The 24,409-nt window shown below is 48.2% G+C and overlaps 1 protein-coding gene across 3 annotated transcripts in view; it reads left to right on the forward strand.

The window, feature by feature from the left end:
* The window catches only part of SYT6 (synaptotagmin 6), a 60,448-nt gene that overhangs the window by 23,632 nt on the left and 12,407 nt on the right, over nt 1–24,409 (forward strand). The gene's annotated exons all lie outside the window — the stretch shown is intronic.

The raw sequence follows: 24,409 nt of genomic DNA on the forward strand, positions 1-24,409 counted from the left end.
CTGGTGGGCACAAATGTCCAGTCCACTCCCCCTGCCCAATATATTCCTTCCACCTTTGCCAATGCAGAGGCCAGCGGTATGGGGCCGTTCCTTTGCTGTCCGCACTGAGGAGGGGAGGTTGGAGGGACCTGGTTGCCTCCTTGGAAGGATCTCTTGGTCAGATGGGAACATCAAAACCAGAAGCTTTCCTGCTCCAAACTGATAAGAACTACAGCCCTATATTCAGAGCTTATATCCTATAGAGAGACTGGGAGCAAATGGCGGGGTGTGTGTGTGTGTGTGTGTGTGTGTGTGTGTGTGTGCAAGGGGGAGGTGGTTGCTTCAAGGTGTCCTTCCATGGTCAAAGCTCAGGTCCAGAGAATGTGCTCACTCTATCGAACCCCAGATTCTGAAGAAAATGGGACCTTAACTTTGCTGGGGCTACTCAAAAGCCACAAGGTTCCCCTAGTAAAGGACTGCTGATAATCTTTCTGGAATCATCATGAACCTGGAAAAGGAAAGAGGAGGGGTGTGGGTGCAAGCTCCATCTCATGGGCTGGGCCCAGGAGACAACTGCTCCGCCAAAGACGAGCACTCCACACCTGTGAATTCTTTCTGCAAAGGTGATCTACGTAACCATTCCATACCCTCTCACTTGGGCCAGTTGGGACCGGTGGTCGTTCTTGGGTGCTTAGGGTTAAAGGTTTCCCATGCAGTGCTGGAAAACAATGTTAATTGGTCCAGACAGGGCTCTGACCTGGCTGTAAGCAGTTTTGTTCAATAAAGGCTCTACTGGCCTTGAGCATTCTCATTTTAAGTTGCTTTTGACAATAGGTCCTTTCCTGCAACTTCAGAGGAAATGGCCTTAAGGGGCTGCTGGAGGCTCAGCATAGTGAAGATAGTTCTACTTTCATCCTTGTTAAATTCTCTTCTATCCAGACAGCCTCACTGCCCACTCCGGCTAGCTTCTTGAAGATTCCAGCACCCACAGGCAACCAGACAACAGTCCTATTTTAACCCCTCCTCTGCCCACAGCCTGCTATAGCAGACCCTGCCCTCCCCCGGCCTTGCGTTCCCCTCATTAGTATGCTGTGCATCTCAATGGTATGAATGGCTAAACTTTCCTTTACAAGAGAATGAATGAGAAATCATTTGGCAACAAGCTCAGGCATCAACAAAAATCTATTCCCCCAACACTGGTGCATTTCACTGTGCTTGCCCCCCCCCCCCCCTTGCTGCACAGAGTTTATGCACTTGTCTTGTTGCTTCTATCACCTGATAACCCACAGTGACATCGTCTCCTGGAGAGAGATTATTTGGTCACGAAGGAAGCAACAGTCAAGCATCCCCTGTCATGAATGCATGCACTCCTGGATTCATCCCTGAGGAAGGGGCTGCGCTGGGTCCTGGAGATCAGCAGTATTTCAGAGAGATTTGGGTCATGGGTATAAATAAGAGCAGAGTAGCAAAAGGCTTGGGAGAATTGGGGCTGTCTGTTGAGGGGTTGTCATTTTGCTACAAACCACGGTGTTGTGACTCCATGGTCTCCTGGACTTGGGGAAGGTCAGAACTGGAGAGGAGTCCCAGAGATGAACTGGCCCAGCCTTCTCCTACCACAGAGAAACAAGTTGAAGGCAAGGGAAGTCCCACAGCTTATCCAGGGTGGCTCAGTGAGTAGTGTAAATCTGGACCCTGAAGCCAGGTTTCGTGTGACCCACTTCTGTGCTCTTCCTACTGCCTCCCCTGTCCCTAGGTTTTTATAGATGTTGTAGCATTCTCTTGCCCTGTTTTTCTTTTCACTGATTTCTCCCCTCTTTGCTTTCCTGCCCCCCTCCCCATTCACTGCCTTCATTGTGCACCTATGAGCCTCTCTATTGTAAAGGGAGAAGGAGAGGGAAGGCGGAGACCTGGAGCCCAAGGCATGAAGTGTTAAGGGACACAGAGCAAAGACTTCATCCCCTCTACCAACTTATTAGTCTCTTCCACTCAAGAAAGATTAAGACTCTGGAAATAGGTAAACCAACAAGCAATGTCAGCAGGAAAACCAAGGAGGAAAGATGAGGCCATTTATCAAAGAGCTTCAAACCCTGAGCCAGCTAGCCCCCACTCTCAAACCTTCTCTACTGTACATATTTATACCTTGGAGGAGGAAGGAGAGAAGGCGAGCTATGGGGGTTTAGGTCAACCCGCATCCTGTTGCTAGCATATTTTTATGGTGTTTTAGTGTCTGGAACAAAGTAGAAAAAAGTGACTTGTACAGCAGCCAGCCCCCTCCCCCCCATACACCTCCAACCCTGTGCCCATCTGTTCTTCATCCTCATCAGTTGTCCCCTGTAGCCATATTTTCCTCTTGAGTCTGAATTGACACCTGCTAATTCTCCAGGAATATTTCATTCTGGACCAAGTCCCTGAGACCTGGAGAGACCTGAGATGAAGAGCTTTCCATGGAGTCCACTTGGCCTTGGGATGAGGCAGTTAGAAGAAGGAGGCAGTTCCTGCTGTGAGGGGGAGTGGACAGGACATTTAAACATTCACTTCTGATCAGTGCAGCTGGTATTGTCTTCAGTCTTGGCCTGAGAAATGCCAATGACTGTGTACAAGACGTCCATGTCTGTCACTTTTGAGTTTTAATTCTACTGGTGGTTTGGACTTGTCACAGCTTGGAGTTCAGGGACAGTTCCAACATCCTTGACTATGGGACCGATTTCTCTTTTGTAGTGTCATCAGAAAGCACGGGTGTGAATGTTTATAGGGCAGGAGGGTGCTTGGTTTGCCAGCACTGTTATGGTTCATACCGCACAATGGGTTGGCTTAAACAACAAGCATTTATTGCCTCACGGTTTTGAAGGCTAGAACCCAAAATCAAGATGTTGGCCAGGCCATGTTTTCTCCCAGAGTCCGTGTGCTCTGTTGCGGGCAGTCCTCCATCACAAGGTGATAACCTTGATTTCCTGTAACATTCTCTGGTTTCTGGCTTCTGTTTGTAAGACCTCCAGTAATATGGGTTAAAATTCTATCCTGAGAAGTTTAGACGATCCTGTGCACAAATAATCCACACCCTAGCTGAGGATACATCTTCCAAGGGTCCTGTTTGCAAATGAGTTCATACCCGCAGGAACATGGACAAAGGTTAAGAATATACCTTTTATTCAGTCTACCACAGAGAGTCTGTAGGTAAGATGGGGAAGTGGCGAGAGAGTAAGACTCAAATTATTATGTACGTGCAGAATTGCTATTGCAGGTGTAAGCCTGACATCAGCTAGGGTTTCTTGGTGTCTGTGTCCCAGGCTCTGTTTTAGGTGCCTTAGCTTACATTTAATTCTCACAACCACCCTACAAAAGAGGTAGTTGACAGATGAAGAGACTCAGGTGACCTGTTCAAGGTCACAAGGAGCTAAACCTAGGCACATTGGCTTCACAGTATGTGCTCCTAGTCTACCTCTAAACTGCCTCTCGTGATCTGGCTCAAACAGGCTCTTCCCAAGATTCCTGCCTATTCCTGGTGGGAAGAACATATGTTTTCATGGTCCCCCGTGGCTCCAATTTTCTGCCTCTTCTGAGATAGCATTCTCCTCTCTTCTTGTGCTGACTCTTCCTTCATCTACCCAGTCAGAGAAACAACCCCACCTCCACCCCACCCCAAGTAACACAAAGTACTAAAGATGGCCAGCTGAAGGTTTGTTGACACAGTCATGGGGAGATGGGTCTTCACACTCCCTGCACAGGGAGCAGCTTTGCATGGCACAGTAGACACATTTATCCTTGAAAGTCCCCTGGGCACTTGTCACCGGGTTCCTCCTGGCCATGCTCTGCCATAAGTGCTGGCTCCCATCTTCCCATTGGCTGCCCTCCATCATCTCCTCAGGTTCCATACCTCAAAACAGGAACAAATAAGCAAGCAACACCCCTCTGTGTACCAAGAAATTTAGTTTTCTCCATTTCCTATACCCAGGCTCAGTTCCAGCCCCACCATCACACATTAAGAACCCAACAAGATATTCAGTTGAACAGCCAAGCCACCTCTTGTAGCATCAGGGACATAGAAATCGTTATATGGCCATTAACAAGACCCACCTTCCATAGAAGGCAATTGTGGTTCTAAATGGTATTTGTTCTTTTCTGTTACTTAAGAATGATGTGGCCAATGGCTGAGAATGAACCAGTTTTTCCCACCAAAATGAGATCTAAGAGGGAGGTCCCAGCAGGGTGGGAGGATTGGATGGGGCCTTAGCCATGAAAGAGACAGGTTGTTTAGGAGACCACAAACAAACGTCGAAAAAAGAAAGGATGCCAGTCCAAGAAAATGAGCAGAGAGCTGTCAGGTAAGGAGCCCAGAGCGGGGGCCTAAGAAGTTGTCTCAGTCCTTTGGGGCTTGAGTTCAGCAATTAAGGAATCCAAAGACTTTCTATGTGTCAGCCATTTGCGTTGTCTGTGGTGATTTCTTTTGTCTGCCCTTAGTATTTCGAGAAGTTATTGTTTACATTGTCAGGTTATTTTAGGGGTGCTGCAGGAACCAGGGGTAGCGTTTGGGTCTGTACTTGAATTGGAACAGAGGCAGAGTGCAGTGAGGCAGTATTTTTGTTTCCTCATTGCTAAAGCAAATACCATACAACGGGTTGGTTTAAGCAATGGGAATTTATTGGCTCACAGTTTTGAAGCTAGGAGAAGTCCAAATCAAGGAGTCATCTAGGCAATGCTTTCTTCACAAAGACTGGCACTCTGGGGCTGGCTGCCAATCATCCCTGGTCCTATGGCTCCCCTGTCACATGGCAAAGCAGATGGCAGCCTCTCCTGGCTTCTCCCTTCTCTTCTGCTTCCATTGACTTTCAGCTTCTGGTTGCCCCCGCCAGCTTTCTCTCTCTCTTTCTCTCTGCAACCCTTCCTATAAGGCCCTCAGTAATAGGATTAAGACCCATCCTGATTCACCTGGGCCACCCCTTAACTGGAGTAACCTCCCCAAAAGGTCCTATTTACAAGAATTCACACCCATAGGAATGGATTAAGTTTGAGAACATGTTTTCATGCTCCAAACCACTACAGGCAGCTAGAATCAAAGAGAAAACCCAGAAGGAAAAGAAAAGGGGTAACTTGGGGTGATAAGATAGGAGGACATTGCTTCAGCCTTCCCCTAGACAAGCTCCCTACTTCGTTTTTATGGGGGAAGCCACCCCTTTGTGGAGTGGGAATAGGGAGAGGTTGCTCCCTTCCCCCACCCACTAGCACAGCACTGGCTTGGGACACTTCCCTTTTCTTCTTTGGGACTGAGTGCATCCCTGGCCTCCCAGAGTCTTCGGTTGACTCACATCTCAGCTGTGACACATTGGACCATGTGCCAAGAACAGCCCAACTTCCAGGGAGAGAAAAACAACTCTGGTGGTGTGTCATGAAAATATGACTTAATTCAGAGATAAGCATTGCCCTTCTTTGAGAAGTTGGGGACAGGGCTGGATTTGTGACTTGAGGCGCCTGCTAGAAGATGCCTCCTTCACATTGTCAGAAACCACTCCAGCTAGGTCACTCCCAAAGTGCCCTGTGAGAGAGACGCTTTAGCCCTTCCCAAGGTCAATGCATCAGAAAAAAACCAGGATCTCTGAAGAAAGAAACCTGGAACTGCTAAGTTCTGAGTGTCACCTAGAGGGCTGTTCGAACAGGAAGTGTATTCCGGCAAATGGCTGGAGCTGGCAAGCAGTCCTGGGAGGGCAGACCCGGGGCAGGCATTTTGGAGGTGGGGGTTGGGGCTTTGAGATGGCTTTTTAGGGTAGAAACATGGGAACCAGACTTTACTGTTGCCTCTGGGCCATTCTGGTAGGTTTGGGGAGAAAAAGAAGCCAGAGAAAAAGGCAGGCAGCAAATGCCTTTGTAATTCCGATTCCTGCTGACAGGGCTTTTTTTTTTTTTTTTTTTTTTTGGATTAGTAAATCTTATCCAAGACTGGGCAGACACCCAGCTCTCTTAAGGGAATGAGTGTTCCCTAAGGAAAAATATTCCCCCGACCCTATTTGGGGAGTATTTTGGCTAAGCTCCTGTTTTCTCTCACGTGAGACAGGAAGGAAGAATCTCAGCAGAATCCCCTGCTACCTACCTGGAATCAGGTTCAGAGCCAGGCTGAGCCTTCCTGGGCCAAGTCCCAGGAAGCCCCCCACACACAGGCTGGACCCCTCCCATACTGGGGGAATCCAGCAGCATGCAGCCTACTTCCCATATCCCATCCAAGCTTGTCTAATTGGGTTTTCAGCCTGTCGCCGTCAAAAAGATTCTTTTTGGTTGCCCTGAGAGACAATGTTTGGAAAAAAGGATTTTGGGACCTTGTGTCCTGAAGGTTATGCAGCTTGTGACATACCCATATGGAGGGATCTCATCGGCCCCCAACTGCTTCCATCTCAGGCTGTGTCTCCCACATGTTGAGAAGAGAAGGTAAAGCTATCTCTTCATTTGACTCCTGGGGAAGCTGAGGCACTGATGATAGCACTATTCCAGGCCACACAGTCAGCTCTACCCATAAGCCAGGAGCTGGGGGGCCTCTGCAAGGGGCATGGATCCAAACTCAGACCTGACACCCCTCTCAGAAACCTGCGGGCAAGCGGGACCTGGACTCAGGAGCCCAAGGCTGCCTCTGCTGTGTGCCCTCAGACAGACCACATCCCCTCTCTGCCTTCTCATTTGTAAAATATGGAAAAGAACCTCTATTTCACAGGGTTGAAGTGAGGATGTAATGAAAACCTCAAAGAGAAAGGGCCTTCAGGTTTCTCAGCATGGTTCACTGTTCTCAAGATCCAACAGCAACAATACCCAATGTGTTTATAAACTTTCCAAGTGCACCGTCATATTTAACCTCTCAGTGCAGTGAGAAGGCAGCATTTCCACTCTGTAGATGAGGAAAACTGACAGCCTTCCTCTCTGAGTCACACAGTGTTAAGTGATAGGGCAGAGAACCAAAACCGAGAGCATTTTATTTAAAAGCTGTACTACTGTAATGTGTTGACTCAAGGCAAAAATACTACATTCTTGCTTTAGATAGTCTAGAAAACATGGAAAGCAACACACACGCACAGAAAGAAACAAATGCAATTCACCATTCATCCATTGCCCCGAGATAACCGCAAATACTTTGATGAGACCCAGAGTCCTCCTATTGCTTGGAAAATCATACAGATGCCTTGAGAGGCAGGATTGGGCTGGACACTGTGAGGGTGGATTGATGAATTGTCTGGCCATGTTCATCCTGGAAGTTTCTAGAATTAAGTAATTCTGGAAGAGTTCTAAGAAGGGAGTGACGCGGCATGGAGAAGAAGAGGAAGGAGAACTGTGGGTGTGCAGGTCAAGGCTCAGGTGGGACCACGAGGACACACTCAGAGCCGGTGGCCCTCCCGCTGCCTTCTCACCACAGACCTCGGCCACTGCTCCTCTGTAACGAGTGACAAGATGTGGTCAGTGGAAGGGGCCTCTGGTGTCCTCTTCCCAGTTGATGAGGCTGACATATCCTAAAAGGTTTCTGGAGAGTCCTACAACCTCACAGAGAATTGTCAGCCTTCCCCCTGGGGGCCCGTGGTGGTCCTGGAGACATGCCTTGTTCTTCTCCAGCCTTTTGGCTCCTCACTGGGAGAACAGCAGGGTCAGGTCCAACTAAGGACCTGTCCCGGGTACGGGAAGCAGGCCTGGCACGGCTCTGACCAGGATGGCATTAGGTGGCTCCGAGGAGACTCTCGGCAGCTCCCTCGGGCCACACAACTCTGAGTGTGTCTTTCCAGGAATGTGGGATTGACTCCCAGTCAGCCAGGCCCTCCTTGCCAATCCCTGGGTGCAGACAACCCCTGGTGCAGGCACCCCAGGGGCACGAACTCTGTCCTGTTATTAATAACAAGGATAGGAACAGCAAATCCACCTTTCCTTCGTGTAGCACTATTGAACTTACAGAGTCTTCTTACATACCTTGTCTCATTTCATCCTCAACACGTCGTTGCAGAGGGCATTATCCTAATTCTGCAGATAGGGAAGACTGAACTAAGAGAAATCAGGTGCATTGTTTGCGGAAGCACAGCAAAAAAAAAAAACCCAAAAAGCATATTTGTTTGTCACCTTGTGTTGCTCCAAAAGAGATTTAGGGTAGCTTACAAAGCACATAGCAAGATTTAAAATAAGTTTAAAGCATAATGCAAATGTAGTGAAAGGAAAAGTGAAAGAGTATGAAAGGGAGTTCAGAGAGGCTCCTACACAAAATGCATGATCTGCTGTCCAAGCACTGCAGAGAAGTAGGCCACACCTTGGGTTTAGGCATTCTAGCAGCAAATGCAAAACAGAAACACAGTCACAGAACTCAGTGTCCATAAAGTAAAAGCAGACCAGGCACTTAGGAAAAACAAAGCTATTCCTGACATAAGACAGGAAAGAATTTGTACTCAGGGCCACACAGAGAAAGGATAACATAATAAACAACATCATGGGGGGTAAATCAGAGCATGGTCTTTGAATTTTGAGAACTTATTAACACCTGCAAGCCTCAGTTTCTCCATCTGAGGGATAATAATAAAACCTGGCCCATCAATTTGTTTAATCAGATTAAAAACAAGAAAAGATTTAAAAAGTCGAGTCAGAGAACATAGGCGAAAGTGCTGCCACACACTACTTAATCAGGGTTTCAGCAGCATTAGGGGAAACCAAAACATTGGGTAATGAGTACCATGAAAACAAACCTCAATGACAACCTTTCAGAGAACCAAGATGCTTTGATATAGAGGCCGAGAGGATGGGCCCTGGGGTCTGGCTGCCTGGATTCCAGCCACATCCCCCTCTTCTTTAGCTAAGTGCTTAACTCATCTGTAAAACATGGGTGCGACTAAGCACTATCCTATAAAGTTGTCATAAGAATTAAAAGAGAGAATCCACATGGAGCTCTTGGCATCTGGGCTTGCTTGGCACATGGCAAGCGCTCAGTGAATGCTAGCTACTTACTAGTAGTATCTTTGAGGGGTCTCCTTAGACCCATCCTTGCCATGTTAGAGGTGGGCAGTCCCTAGAGTCCAGGGCACCCAGCTTTCCACTGCTACCCACTGGTCTTGCTCATTTGTGGATCCCTGTGTCCCTGGCATTGCATCTAGTAGGTACTCAGTTTGCACATGTGGAATGTATTTTAATCTGAAAGTGAGAGAAAGGAAATCTACGGTGATCTAAGTGCTGGAAAGCTCCATCTAGCACCAACTGGGCCACACACTTTCAAAGCCTCAGTTTTCAGATCTGTAAAATTGGAGGAGATCTGTCTAATCTCTGAGGACCCCTGAGTGTGAATGCTGCTTATCACAGACATGCCATTACTCAGAAAGTATTAACTGCAGAAGGTGCTTGCTGGGAACCTTTTACAGGGAAGCACTAGGCAGACCCAGCTCCCACCCTTCACAGCCCTGAAGAGTCCAGGAAGGGAGTGGGTGAGGACTCGAACAGGGCTGCCAGATGCTTTGTGGAACAGTGGGGTGTGTGGATGTCAGTGAACCCAGGTTTGCAGGAACCATTCTAAGTCCAGGAATCTGTGATTTCCCATTGCCGGGCCTGGCAAGAAGGCACCTGGGTCTGCCTGGGAAGAGGCTACTTCTACTCCCCTTTGGGGCCTCAGCTGACACAGACAGGAGATAGCTTTGTCTGATGCTTGAGAGGAGAGGCAGAAGGAGGGGGGAGGGAGGAAGAGGTGAGAGAGGAAATGCTGGCTGCTGTGTGGGAGGGCAGGAAAAGCTGGACATCAACTTGGAGACAGGACCTGAGATGCAGTGAGATCCAGGAAGCAGCAGCTCCCTCCTTAGAAGCAGGAGCACCAGCAGGAACTCTGGGGACACCCAGGTAGAGAGGCCGATATAGGGAGGTGCCAGGGGTTGAGCTAAAGGGTATGGTCTTGCCCTGTGCCAGGCTGGGCTATTACTGAGCCTAGGGGGATTTTCCAATGTTCATTGCAAAGAGGTATTTTTGGCTATCTAGTCCATCTTGGAGAGGGGAGGTGGGAGAAGGAAAGAAGGACCTTAAAGTTCTGCTCTCCAGTTCAGGCATTCCTCCTCACCATGACTCAGGTTGGCTTTAGAGTCACCAAGCTCTGGTAAAGGAGCAGGCAGAAGCCTCAGCTTCTCCAGCCTCCCCAAGCATCCCTCTCTTCCCCACCTCCAAGGCTGCCTCCCAGCCTGAATTCTTACTCTCTGTTTCTGCCACTCTGTGCTCAGTGCCTGGATGAGAGGAAATAACCATTAGTGTCACCTGCTCACCAGTGGGAGCCATTAGCTGGCTCTGGCAGAACACGCGGCCTATAATTTTTGGAGGTGTTACAATAATGGAGCTAATTTGGTGTTTCATCATTGTGCGCCTGGGTGAACAGAGGGGGAAGGGAAGCCTGGGACCTGGTTCAGAGCAACCTTCCAGTAAAGAGCTCTGCATTTCCTCGGGAATCTTTAGGGGTCGTGGCGTCATGCTCCCTCCCTTGGCCTTCTCTCCTACACCCCCCACCTTTAGCATCTCCTTCCAGTGATGTCAGAATGCAGCTTGGTGAGGCTGAAGCCAAACCCCACTAGTCAGGCAGCAGAACGCAGTTCCACAGCAGAATGAAGCTGGAAGGGGCTAGAAATTTTGATTAAATGAATTAAGAGGCTGCTCTGCAGTAGACACTATGCGAGGTGTTTTAAGTTCATCAATTCATTTAATCTTCACATTCAAACCTCATTTTTTGATGACGGTGTGAGATTGTTGGTTACAATGCTTTTATTTTGCATCAGAGAAGAATACAGCTTGGAGAGGCGGTGATTAGATTATTATACTAGGTAGGGGCAGAACTGGGATTTGAACCCAGACCTCCCAGCCCTAAGTTTAATACTTCTCCTAATCACAGATCTCAGTGAAAGTCACCAAAATGTCCGAAAATTTTAGAAAGCCAAGGAAATGGAATTTCTGCCTTGGAGAAAGGAAGATGGCTTAAGATCTGATAGAGTCTTCCAGCCTTTAAAAGCATAATGTCTAAGTTATGATGAAACCCTAGGTGGGAATTAGGAGGGAAGCCCCCATAGGTATTGGGTTTGATGTCAGGGAGAATTTCCTGAGTTCTCAGATTGTGAACATTGGGAAAAGTGTTAGTTTTTTAAAAAGAGGCATCAATTGTTAGGTGAAGAATGGTCCTGCTTGGAAACTGGGACTGGATGAGTTGACCCATCACTTGAGAGCTCTTGCTACCTAGCAACACAGAATTGGCAATGCCTTGCTCTGATCCTTGAAGGTCCCACCCACATCAGGAGAATGCATGTGGGCTGTTGCACATTCAACTCTCCCAGGAAGCTTGGAGGGACTGAAACCATCTCACCCCATCTCAAGACCTAAGGAAACAGGAAAATAGAAGTGAGGAAAATCACCCCAATTCTGCAGTAGGCAGAAGGAACGACATCATCTTCTCAAAATTTTTTCATATATGAATTTCCTGGGAGCTGCACCCTGAGGAAGCACAATAGAAGATCCAGGCAGGGAGAATCCAGAGTCAAAAACCTGGGAGGGGAAGAGCGTGGTCAAGAATTTGCATTTCTAACAGGTTCCAAGTGACGCTGTTGCTGCTGGTCAGGGAACCACATGAGGAAAATGATAAGGAATATTTACAGAATGATGTTTACACATCTTTAAGGCACTGCAAAACACTGTCATTACCTGCATCCAGTGCTCTTAAACCTTCTATATTTGGTGAGGTACCTTCTTGATAAATTTAGCTCTCCAGAGTGACTAGCGGTGCACAGGCAAAAGACAAAGGGCAATGGGGAGCAAGCTGCTCCACGGGGGCCAAGGAGGAGCCCAGTATCCCATAGGGCATCGATCCATTGGAAGCCTTGTTTGACCTAACAAAGAAGAAGAGAGCCTTTTATGATCACCACTTTTGCTTGGCAGCCCTAGGATTTCATGGTCTCAGTTGCATTAGGACACGTGCCATATCACAGAGCTTCTAATAGAGTCTGACACGGGAAGGTCTCAGAATCTCTTCTTTGGCCTTGTGTTTCACACTTGAGGACACATAAGAACCACCCAGGGAGCTTGCCAGTCATTCATATATCCTGTTCCACCTTACAGATTCCAACTCGGTAGATCTTGTGTTTAGCGCAGGAATCAAGTTCCCACTGCTCCAAGCGATCCCAGCACAGATCTTCAGACCACACCTAGAGAAACCTTATGTGGCTCTCTGTTGAGCTCTGACGGAAACCATCTCATTACCCACAACGGTGTGCCTGGATGGTCCAAAGGTTGAGCTTAAGCAAGTGTCCACTCCTCTCACCAATTCTTCTCACCACCTTCTTAACCAGGACAGCCCAACAAAGTTGAGTTGCTCATTAATTCAATAAATATTTGTCGAGCATTTGTTAAATATGAGGCACTATGTTCAGTCCTGAGGATATGGTGGTGAGTAGAAAACAAGAGTGGAAATAGGGTAAGGCAAATGAGGAACCTAGGGCACAAAATCTGAGGCTATAATAGATCTCAATTAAAAAAATCTAAGGAGACACCTCAGAAAGAGACTCGGGGTCAGGCACAAACCAGAGAGTGAGCACCTCCTTAACTTTTCTACCCTGGGCACCCCACTTGCCTTGCCCTCATCCTAGCCCTGGTAAAACAGACACAGTCCCTGTGTTTTGGGACCCCACACTCTGGAGTGAAGAAGGTGGTCTTTGGGGAATGACCTGAAGGATGGATGGGCATCTGCCATGGGAAGAGATGGGGAAAGAATAATCAAACAGAGGGAACCGAATGTGCAAAGAGGAGGGGCAGGGAAGGAAGAACTTGGGGCACTTGAGAAGCTGAAAGAAAGCATGGCTTTTTTCTTTAAGAGGGGCTGCAGTGGGGGGTGAGATTGGTGGGTAAGCTTCCACCACGTAGGTCCCTGTAGTCTTTGGTAAGGGTTTTGGCTTTTATTCCTAGTGCAATGGAAAGCCATGAGAAGGTCATAAATAGAGAAGTGATGTGACCCGTTTTACATTTTTGAAAAATCACCCTGGCTGCTGTGTAGAAAATAGGGCAGGAGAACAAAGGGAAGCAGGTGAGTTAGGAGGCAGTTGCATGAGGGCAGGTAAGAGACGATGATTTAGCCTCTGCTGTGGCACTGAAGATGGAGAGAAGTGGGTGGAGTTCTGATTTGGAGATAGAACTGGCAGCGCTTGGTGATGAACTGAAGGTGAAGGAGAACAAGTGTCAACGATGAGATCTCGTGTCTGACTCGAGCAACAGGATGGATGGAGAAATATGTACTGAGTTGGGGGAAATGGGAAGAGAATATAATTGGAAGATCAAAAGTTCACTTCTGGGGTGGTGCGATGGTGGCTAGTGGCAGAGTTCTCGCCTGCCGTGCTGGAGACCTGGGTTCGATTCCTGGTGCCTGTCCATGCCAAACCAAAACCAAAAACCAAAAACCTTTACTTCTTAGCATCTGAGATGTTTTCGATTTCTGTGAGACCATCCCATGGAGCTGTCACATTGAATATGAGTCTGGAAGCCAGAAGAGAGGTCTGGGAAAGGGTCATAAACTTGGGAGTCATGAGCATGGAACAAGATGGTCATTGATATTAAGAGAAGAGCCCAGACGTGAACTGTAACAAGCTCCACTCTTCAGAGGCAGGGACAGGAGGAAGATCTGGCAGAGGAGACAACAGAGAGGTGGGAGGAGAACCCGAAGGCAGTAGGTATTTCAAGAGCACGGTCCACTCTCTTAAAGGTTGTAAAGAGGCTCTCCACGGAGCAGCCTCCCCATGGCAAGACGGAGAGATCCTGGGCCCACCCAGGAGTATGTGGAGCAGGAGGTGGTGAATATCTAAATCTTCAGGGTGCCTCCTGGCATGGAGATGATGAAGCTGAAGCCACTGTCACATGCATGCCCTTGGTAGAGACAAGCCCTGCCTTCCTGGCATCTGCCAAACATAGACAGTCCTCAGCTGTCCCAGGAGACCACCCCACTACATCTTCCCTCTTGCTGAAAGCAGGGCATCTTCCCTCTTGCTGAGAGCTCCTGCTGCCACAGTGCTGAGTGGGACAGAGATGAGATCACTTCCCGCTGAGATGCCTGCCCTCTCCCCAGTGGAAACTGACAGCTGTTTGACAACTACCCAGTAGGACACGAGGCAAGGAATGAAGACAGATTCTCATCATTAACTTCATTAATGTACCATTTACTGCTCTGCCCACTCCCTCCTCTCTGTCATTAATGAAAACGCCGAGTGCAAGAACCTGATCCGAGGTGAGGCCCGCAGCCCTCACTTCTCTCGTGGACAAGCATCCCAAGCTGCAGGCTTTCTGGCTTGACCAGATATTGCCTCCGCCACTTCTAAAAGTTCCCCAACCTCAGCTCTCCTCGAGCTCCTTTCCACCCCCTCTAAGCCCCTCCCCTTCTCCGCCCACCTTTTTAAAAAAGTCACTAGGAAGAAATCTGTACCCCCTAGTGTGATTCTGACTCACAGATATTTGCCCAAAAGTAACGATGCATGTGAAACACCAAACCTCTTTTCAAGGGCAGGTTCACAAAGGAGAAACTGAGAACAAGTTTTCTAAATAAAACCATCTATTTCCCTGAGGATGCTCAGATACAGTGACATTTGCCTCCCACGGACGTGCTTTTGTCTCTCAGATAGTCCCCCAGGACCAAACCCAGCCACAAGGCTCTCAGCTGCTTCCTCCTGTCCCTCCACTCTTCAGAAGAGTGGAGGAGGGTCTGCCTCTCCTCCACGCAGGCCTGGTCCTGAGTTCTCAAGCCCCACACCACAAGCTGCAGTTGGAGCATATCAGAGCTCCTTCAAGGTGCCTCCGTTCTGGCTAATCATGTATTCATAGGCAGGAAAGCACTTGAAAGAAAAAGCAAGCGTAGAACTCAAAACAAGTACAACTGGCCCCAGCCCCCTGCAGGAAGCCCCAAGTGTCACAACAGACGGATCCCACCCTGCCAACTCCGCCGCCCCCAAGATTCTTGCTGGAGCCCCAGAGGTCCAGGCCTGAGGAGGAGCAGGGAGCGGCCCACATCACCCAAAGCAGGTGCTCTCAGCAGGAGCCCTCTCTCTGCACCCAGGGAAGAGGAAGGGGGACGGAGCTGAGCCAGCCCCCCATGGGGGCGCAGGAGCTGTGTAGAAGGGCCGTCTCTGCTCTCCTCCCCTCTGCCTCCACCCCCACAACCAATGTGTCACCAGATCTGGCCTATTTTGTCTCAGAAATGCTTTGCCTTTGCTTCAGGGCATCTGTGGCACTTGTCCCTAGGCCTTTCCCGCCCAGAGGCAATGGTAGCACACCCCAGGGGCGGTATCAGTATGGCTGGCCTGGAGAGAGGAGTGTTTGTTGTCCAGGGCAGTTAGAGGTAGGGAGAGGTTATTTCAGGCAGGGGAGAGAACGGGGGAGAGGTGTGGAAGTGAAAAAGAACCTGGAGCATTTGGGGAGGGAAAGTCAAAGAGAGGTGGTCTGGTGTAGGAGTTAAAACGTGGGCTCTCACGTCAGGTTGCCTGGGTTCATCCATCTCTGCCACTTGCTTGCTGTGTGTCTTTGGGTCAGTTGCATGGCCTCTCTGTACTTCCCTGTCCTCATGTGAAAAGTGGGGATAATAATAATCGTACCCATCTCATAAGGCCTTTGTGTGGATTATATGACATGATAGGTACAGGTACGCGACAGGATGGCACATGGTAAGCATTCAGTAAATGGCTAAGTGGAACGTGAGGCTGGTGAGAAAGGTGAGGTGTGAATCATGAAGAAGCTTGAATGCCATGATGAGGAATTTGGATTTGATTCTCGGAATGACTGACTTGCAAACTGACTCCTAAAAACTCAAAGAAAGTGGCTGAAGGATTGAAGGCAGGAGCTCTAGATGCCCGATCTCTGAGTCATTTTTCACCCATTGTATGTATTTGGGCCTCCAGATGATATTTCATCCAGAGAAGGGGTTTTCACTTTCCAACTATAAAGCGAATGTGAAATGGGAAATTAAGCAAGAGAGCAACCCTCTGGCTACAGCCAGAGTATGAATTGGAGGGAGGATGGACAGAGAGGAATTAGAAAGCTGTGATGATTCAGAGATGGTGGGGGTCAGAGCTGAGGTGGCACAGTGGGGAGGGAGAGGAAGAGGCCTCAGAGTCTGGGGGTACTTAAGAGAAAGAATTTGCACGGGCTCGCCAACCGACTAGAGACTGAAGGACAGAGAGAAATCTAGAATAACTCTTATTTCCACTCATTTCATTTCCCATTTTGATTACTTTCAAGTATGCAATTAAATGGTATGAATTACATTGGCAATGTTGGGTCACCATCACCACCATCCATTGCCAAACTTTTCCAGCCCCCTAAACAGAAAGTCTGTACCCATTAAGTAATAACTTTTTATTCTCCTCCCTGACCCCGGGTAGCTTATAATCTACTTTCTGTCTCTATGAATTTGCGTATTCTAGCTATTTCATCTAAGTGAAATCATACAATGTTTGTTCTTTTGTCTCTGGCTTATTCCACGCAACATGGTGTCTTCAAGATTCACCTATTGTGTAGCATGCATCAGGAAGAAGTTCTAAATATTGAATAATATTCCATTATATAGTTATACATATGCTTTTTTGTTTTGTTTTTTGTTTATTTGTTTGTTTGCTGGTTTCCATGGGCAGGCACTGGGAATTGAACCCAGGTCTCTGGCATGGCAGGAAAGAACTCTATACTATGTTTTGTTCATCCATCCATCAGTTGATGGACACATGGATTGCTTGCACCTTTTGGCACTTGTAAATAATGCTGCCATGCACACGGGCGTTCAGTTATCTTTTGGTCCCTGCTTTCAATTCTTTGGGGTATATACTTAGAATTGGAATTGCCATGTCATCTGGTAACCCCACGTTTAACTTTCTGAGGAACTGCCAAACTGTTTCCACAGTGGCTACACCAATTTGTATTCCTGCCAGCAACGTGTGAGGTTCTGATTTCTCCTTATCCTCTCCAGTATGTCTTCTTTCCCACTTAGTAAATAATAGTTATTCTAGTCAGCATGAAACGGTATCTCGTTGCAGTTTTGATTTGCATCAAACTACCATTGTTGCGCATTGTTTTCGTGTGCATTTCAGCCATTTGTGTATTTTCTTTGGAGAAGTGTCTATTCAAGTCCTTTGCCAATTATTTTTTTTCCCCCAGGGGGTGAGGGTGGCAAGGATGGTTCTCTTTCTGCTGCTGAGTTGTAGGAGTTCCTTATATATTCTGGTTATTAAACCCTTATGAGATATGTGGTTTCCAAATATGGTCTCTCATTCTGTAGGTTGTCTTTTCACTTTCTTCACAAGCCAGCTGCGGTCACATCCTCCAATGGCTCCACTTTACACTTAGGATAAAAATCTCAATCCCTTTCTAGGCCTATAAGCTCTGGTCCTGCCTGCTGTGACCACCCTATTTTTTTCTCATGTATTTATTGACAAATCTTCACACATATACAGTCACACATATTATTCACACATATGCATGGCGTATAATCAGTGGCTCACAATATCATCACATAGTTGTGTATTCATCACCACGATCAATTTTAGAACATTTGCATCACTCTGAAAAAGAAATAAAAAGAAAACACAAAAAACTCATACCTCCCACATCCCTTACCCCTCCCTCTCATTGACCACAAGTATTTCAATCTACCCGATTTATTTTACCCTTTATCCCCCTCATTATTTATTTATTTTTTAGCCTTTTTTTTTTTTTACTCATCTGTCCATACCTTGGAGAAAAGGAGCATCAGACATAAGGTTTTCACAATCGCACAAACTATAAAAGTTATATCTTTATACAATCGCCTTCAAGAATCAAGGCTGCAGGGCGGACCACAGTGGCTCACTAGCAGAGTTCTTGCCTGCCATGTCAGAGACCCGGGTTTGATTCCCGGTGCCTGCCCATGTTAAAAAAAAAGGAAAAAGAAGAATCAAGGCTACTGGAACACAGCTCAACAGTTGCAAGTACTTCCTTCCAGCCACCTCAATACACCATACACTAAAAAGGGATATCTATATAATGCGTAAGAATAACCTCTCAGCCACAGAAACTTTATTTTGTTTCATTTCTCTCTTCCCCCTTTTGGTCAAGCCAACTTTCTCAATCCCATGATGCTAGGTCCCAGCTCATCCCAGGAGTTCTCCAGCACCCTCTTCCTCTCACCCCTTTCCTGCTACACCCCAACCAGAGTGTTCAGGTCCCCTCTGAAAGGTGTGCCGGACCCACTTTCCCTCCCTGACATTACCTCTGCTCCTCCTTACCCTTCAGGTCCTGAGTGACCTCTCCGGGCCACTCTGTCTAACGCACCCCCATTCCCACTCTTTCCAGGCTCTGGTTCACTTACCACACTGGGGCATTCTCTTGCTTTGTTTATTTTTGTTCCCCTGCCCTAAAATACAAGTGCCTGGAGGGATGGGACTTCATCGGTCGTAGTCCCCACTGTCTGTCCATATCCCCGAGAGGTTAGTCGCTGGTTAGAGAGTGACCACACAGAGAGGTTCTCCAGCTTGGCGATCGTGGGTGGAAAATGGCACCGCAGACTGAGTGGAGAATAGGAAGGAGGCGCAGGTGGAGAGGCGTTTCCCATAGCCTGCGGAGTCAGGGCAAACTCCTACGTTTGGGGCCCAAGGCAGGCCAGGTTGGCCCTGCCCTTGTCCCCTGCCTCATCCCTGCTGCTCCAGCCTCCCCTCTGCCCCTTCCCACCTCATGCCCTCTGGCCACACATTCTTTTCTTTTTTTTTTTTTCCTTTTGTTTTCTTTTTTTTAAAAATTTATTTATTAATTAAAAAAATAAAGAAACAATAAAACAACATACATAATCAGTGATTCACAGTATCATCACTTAGTTGCATATTCATCATTTCTTAGAACATTTGTATTAATTCAGAAAAAGAAATAAAAAGACAATAGAAAAAGAAAATGAACATAGGAAAGAAAAAATAAAAGATTATACCTACCATACCCCTTACCCCTTGCTTTCATTGATCACTAGCATTGAAACTAAATTTATTTTAGCATTTGTTCCCCTTATTATTTGTTTTTATTCCATATGTTCTACTCCTTTGTTGACAAGGTAGATAAAAGGAGCATCAGACACAAGGTTTTCACAATCACACAGTCACATTGTGAAAGCTATATCATTATTCAATCATCCTCAAAAAACCTGGCTACTGGAACACAGCTCTACATTTTCAGGCAGTTCCCTCCAGCCTCTCTGCTACATCTTGAATAACAAGATGATATCTACTTGATGCATAAGAATAATCTCCAGGATAACCTCTGGACTCTGTTTGGAATCTCTCAGCCATTGACACTTTGTCTCATTTCTCTCTTCCCCCTTTTGGTCGGGAAGGTTTTCTCAATCCCTTGATGTTGAGTCTCAGCTCATTCTAGGGTTTTTCTCAATCCCTTGATGCTGAGTCTCCGTTCATTTCAAGATCCTGTCCACGTTGCCAGGAAGTGGCCACACATTCTTTCCTCATCTTTCCAAATCCTACTTCAATGTCACCTCCTCTAGGAAGCCTGCCCCCAAATCCCTGGCAGAGTTTATTGCCCCTTCAACTTCTCTCCCACATCTTATCCACACCTCCATTACAGCACTAAACAAACCAAACCAGCCTGCTCACTTATGTTCCTTTCCCTCCCCTGCCCCAGGACTGTGAGCTCTTTATAATAATAACAGTAACAATAGCAATGATGCTAGTAGTAACAGCTAATACTTACTGCCAGGCACTGCACTAAGCATGTCACACAAATTACCCCGTGCAGTCTTTATGGGCTAGGTGCAATCATTAACCTCATTTTACAGATTAGGAAACCTGAAACTATGAAAGGTTAAATAACTTGCCCAAAGCCACACTACCCATAAGGGTCAGAGGTGGAGCTTGGACCCAGGGCTGCCTGACCCAAAATCCATGTTCTCAGTCATTTATTCACCAGCAAGTTTTTACTTAGCACTCAATAAGTCAGGCACTGGGCTAAGTATCGGAGCCATAATCACCGTGAAACCAGACCCCATGCCTGCCCTTCAAGAGCCTGTAATCCTGTGTGGAACACAAGCATTAATCATATAGTTCCCCCAAATCAACCCTCGAGTTATGGTTGTGGCGCCTGCTACAGAGACAAAGTCAGTGGCACTGTGGAAGCAGATACCAGGTGAGCTGACCGAGCTGCAACCGTCAGGTCTCCACATCCAACTCATCTCTGGACCCCCAGTACCAGGCCTGGCGCCCACACCCAGAGGTTGCTCACTGGGTGTTTCTTTACCCATTGGAGGCCCATGGGCTTCAGCTCCTTCTCTCGTCCAGGCCCCTGGATCCCAGGGTAACTTAACAGCACTTCCTGCCCAGTTCTTCAGAGATCCTTTCAGGTCTCCTGTGGTTTTCCTGAAAGTGCAGCGGATGCTTCTCTGCTGCTGCTGAGAGATTCAGACAAGCCACTTAAAGATTAAGAGACCAGAAGTGTTCTCTAAGAGATGGGGAAGTATAGTTCTCTCTTCACGCAGCCCAGATTCCCAAGGCAGGCATGGAGGCACTGACACCACTCATTGCCCACTTAGGAGGAAGCACTGCTGGCTCTGGAGAAGAACAAAACATTTGGGGGCAGTGGGGCTGAAAGGTGGAGAACATTTGGATTTCAAAACAAAATGGTTAGATTGCTTGAGGCAGGCAGTAGGCGCCAGTGGCACATCCTTGGGCCATCTTGATTGGTGAGGGCTGATGACAGATTCTTCCAATTGGAATCCCTGGTCCCAACTTTAAAGACGGATCGTCTAGCACAACTCTTCCGTCAATGCACTGAAGCCCAGAGATGTGAAATGATTTGCTCAAGGTCTCACAGCTAGTTAGCAGGAGAAGGCCCAAGTCTGGGTCTCCTGACTCATGGTTCACTGCCCGCTCATGGGCAGCCCACACATAGGGCTTTATTCCCTCTGCCGAGAGCTGCATGGGTGCATCAGGGAAGGAGAAGTGCTTTAACAGGCTGTTGGAGATGGGCCACTGGGGAGCCAGCGACAGCCGCGCTGGGCAATGGATGGGCCTTAGGAAATGTACTGCCCAGAGGCACCGGATCCTGCAGCCAGCGGAGAGCATCGACGTAGGCAGCAATGTCAGGTGCACAGGTTGCACTCCAGGACAGACGTATCCAGGAGCCAACACCGTGACACCCTCTCCTCTGGCCACAGGCCCACCCTCAGGAAGCCCTTGCCGAGACTCTTTTAGCCAGCTGCTACAGAGCTCGGGGATCCATCCTCTCAGCCCTTTGCTAAAAAGGAGTTGAGAATGCCACGCTGGTTCCTGCCACTTTCTGGACAAAGCAGTGACCTCTCCAGCGCTGAGGAGCTCATTACTGGCCAGGGGCTCTACGGCAGCCTCTCCTGACAGCCAGTGAAGATGAAAGCTATAATGCCTCACTGCTCTGCAGCCCCCCTCACTCCCGGTTTTATTACAGCCCGGAGTCTCAGGCATCCCTAATAAGGATAAAAGGCCCATGAGAGTGCATCAGGGAGGCACGCAGGACCTGCAGCCAAGACCTCCTGAAAAGAGAGGACAGTGCAGAAAGACAACCTGCTGGGGAGGGCCAGGGGTCAGGCTGCCCTCGGCCTTTCCAGAGAGGGAGGGTGGCCGCCAGCAGATGCTGCTGTCTTCTCTGTTTGTTTAGTTCCCATCTCTCTATTTACTCACAATTAACCTATTTCTTTTCCTTTATCAAATAACCCAGTCCTCGTGGGCAGAATAACAACATCACCCTCCAGCCAGCGGGTCAAGGGCTGTGGGGACCCGTGAGACCCAGTCACCCACAGAGGAACGTCATGGGGGCTGGGCGTCAGGTCTCCTGGCTCCCCTCTGCCTCCGAGATGAGCTGGGACCCTGCACCGGGTCCCTTCCCCTGTCTGGGCCCATTGATGCAGGCTGCGGTTCAGTGTGTGTGTGTGTGGGGGTGCTGGTCCTGGGGCATCAGAAAGAGGGCACTGCAGATCCTAGGTGCCCCACCCCCACCCCACTGAGGACGCCAGCCTGCCACGGTCCAGTGGAGAAAAGGCACAGAGACAAGGGCGCCCACTGGGGGAGCAATCCTGGGAGGGGTTCGCAGAGCCCCTCAGCCAATCGTTTTCCCCTGAGGTCTCTCTCATGTCCCCAGGCAGGACTTTCAGGTCTATAGACAAATCAGCAACCCCCATCCCCACCCATAAAAGGAAGGCAGGCTTTGAAAGTGCAATTCTCCATCTGGAGGATAGCAGCAGTGGGGGAAAGGTGATGGCAGCCTTTGGTTCACCCTTCCCACACACACCCACCACCTCCAACTCCTGCACCCCTCCCCCACCTCCACCCCCCACCAGGGCCCTGACTTGATCATAATTCTAACACTGAGAACCTTTCCTTTTGGCCAAATGTAACCATCTCTTTCTACCTGCATCTGTGTAGTGCCTATTGCATGCTGTTGGGCGCCTCTGAAACGTTGGCAGGTGTAAGGCCAAGCCCCGCGCCCCAGGGGCCTCTCACCCCATCCCGAGACTCCAGTGGAAAGCGCTCAGCTGGCCAGCAGCTTAGGGGCAGGAGCGTGCTTCAGGGATGTGGGGACAGGTCCTCTAGGCTGGACCCAGGGCGAGGGTCGCCTGGCCCTACAGCCCATGGAGGATTGTCCAAACAGAAATGAGATGGGGAAGCACTTTTGACAAAAGGTCAAAGATAGACCAGCCTGTGGACCAGTGGGTTGACAAAGAGGAACAGTGGGAGGGGACCAGGTGAGGACCTAAGATGGGACCCGATTGTTGAGGGCCCTGAAGGCAAGCTAAGAAGACGGGTCTTGGTTCCAGAAGCCAAGCCAAGGGGCCGCTGCGGGTGCTGGGGCGGAGGGGAGACGGGAAAGCCTGGCCACGGACGGGTGGGGGCTCACGATTCTCCTAGGAGTGGGGAATCCAGCTGCCTCTCCTACTGGCTATGCCAACCCAGGAGCGAGTCCCAAGTTCTCCCTCTGTGAAACGGAGGAGATAAGGACAAGAATCCCCGCCTCACATCGTTGCTGTGAACCTCAGAGGCGGAAATGCCGTTAATGGGGGAAGTTTGCAAAGCCCGGAAGCTCCAAGGATGTTCTTCTTGGCTCATCTTTACAGAGCACCAGACTGTGTCCTCAACCAGACCCCCTTCTTGGGGAACAGGGGTGGGGGGTGTCCCAACCTCTGCAACCTCTGGGATTTAATTGGGGGTGGGGGATGGGGGAAGGCAGAATAAAGGACAGACACTTCTAGGGTTAGGGAAAGTGTGGGTGTGGGCGCCACCTAGAGGAGAGCTCTGGAACCGCATGCTCTGGAGGAGAGCGGAGTGGGGTGATGGCGGGTTATCCCTCTCATGGTTAGGAGTCTCCTGGAAATGATGATTCTTTCTGTGGAGAGTGGACAAAAACCCTTGGCTCCTCTCTTTCTCAGAAGCCACCTTCTCAAGGAGGACTTCCCTGCCCATCCTGTCTTAAATTTCAACGTCTGCAGTCTTCCCCATGGGCGTTTCATAATCCTCTTCCCTGCCTTATTTTTTTACCCTTTGGTACTTCTTACTATCTGACATTTTTTTACTTTACTTTGTACTACCCATTTCCCTTGTAAAATGTCATCTCCACGAGGGCAGAGAGTTTAGTCTATGTTGTTCTGTCTTACATCCTCAGCATCCAGATCAACACTTGTTAGCACATAGCAGGTGCTCAATAAATATTTGTTTCTTTTGTTTTTTGTTTTTTGGGTTTTTTTGACTTTTTAAATTAATTTTTAAATTCTTTTTAAAACACCAAAAAAAAAACAAAAACGACAAACACAAGCATTCTTAACTTTTGATCATTCCATTCTACGTATAAAATCAGTAATTCACAATATCATCACATAGTTGCATATTCATCATCATGATCATTTCTTGGAACATTTGCATCAATTCAGAAAAAGAAGCAAAAAGAAAACAGAAAAAAAATCATACATACCATACCCCCCCCATCCCCTATCACCAGCATTTCGATCTAAATTTATTTTAACATTTGTTCCCCCTATTATTCATCTTTATTCCATATGTTTTACTCATCTGTTGATCAGGTAGGTAAAAGGAGCATCAGACACAAGGTTTTCACAATCACACAGTCACACTGTGAAAGCTATATCATTATATAATCATCTTCAAGAAACATGGCTACTGGAACACAGCTCTACATTTTCAGGCAGTTCCTTCTAGCCTCTCCACTACATCTTGACTAACAAGGTAATATCTATTTAATGCCTAAGAATAACCTCCAGGATAACCTCTCGACTCTGTTTAGAATCTCTCAGCCATTGACACTTTATTTTGTCTCATTTCTCTCTTCCCCCTTTTAGTGGAGAAGGTTTTTCTCAATCCCGTGATGCTGAATCTCAGCTCATTCCAGGATCTCTGTCCTGTGTTGCCAGGAAGATCCACACCCCTGGAAGTCATGTCCCACGTAG

This window comes from Tamandua tetradactyla, chromosome 11 (genome assembly GCF_023851605.1).
Source record: "Tamandua tetradactyla isolate mTamTet1 chromosome 11, mTamTet1.pri, whole genome shotgun sequence".
Taxonomy (NCBI): Eukaryota; Metazoa; Chordata; class Mammalia; order Pilosa; family Myrmecophagidae; genus Tamandua; species Tamandua tetradactyla.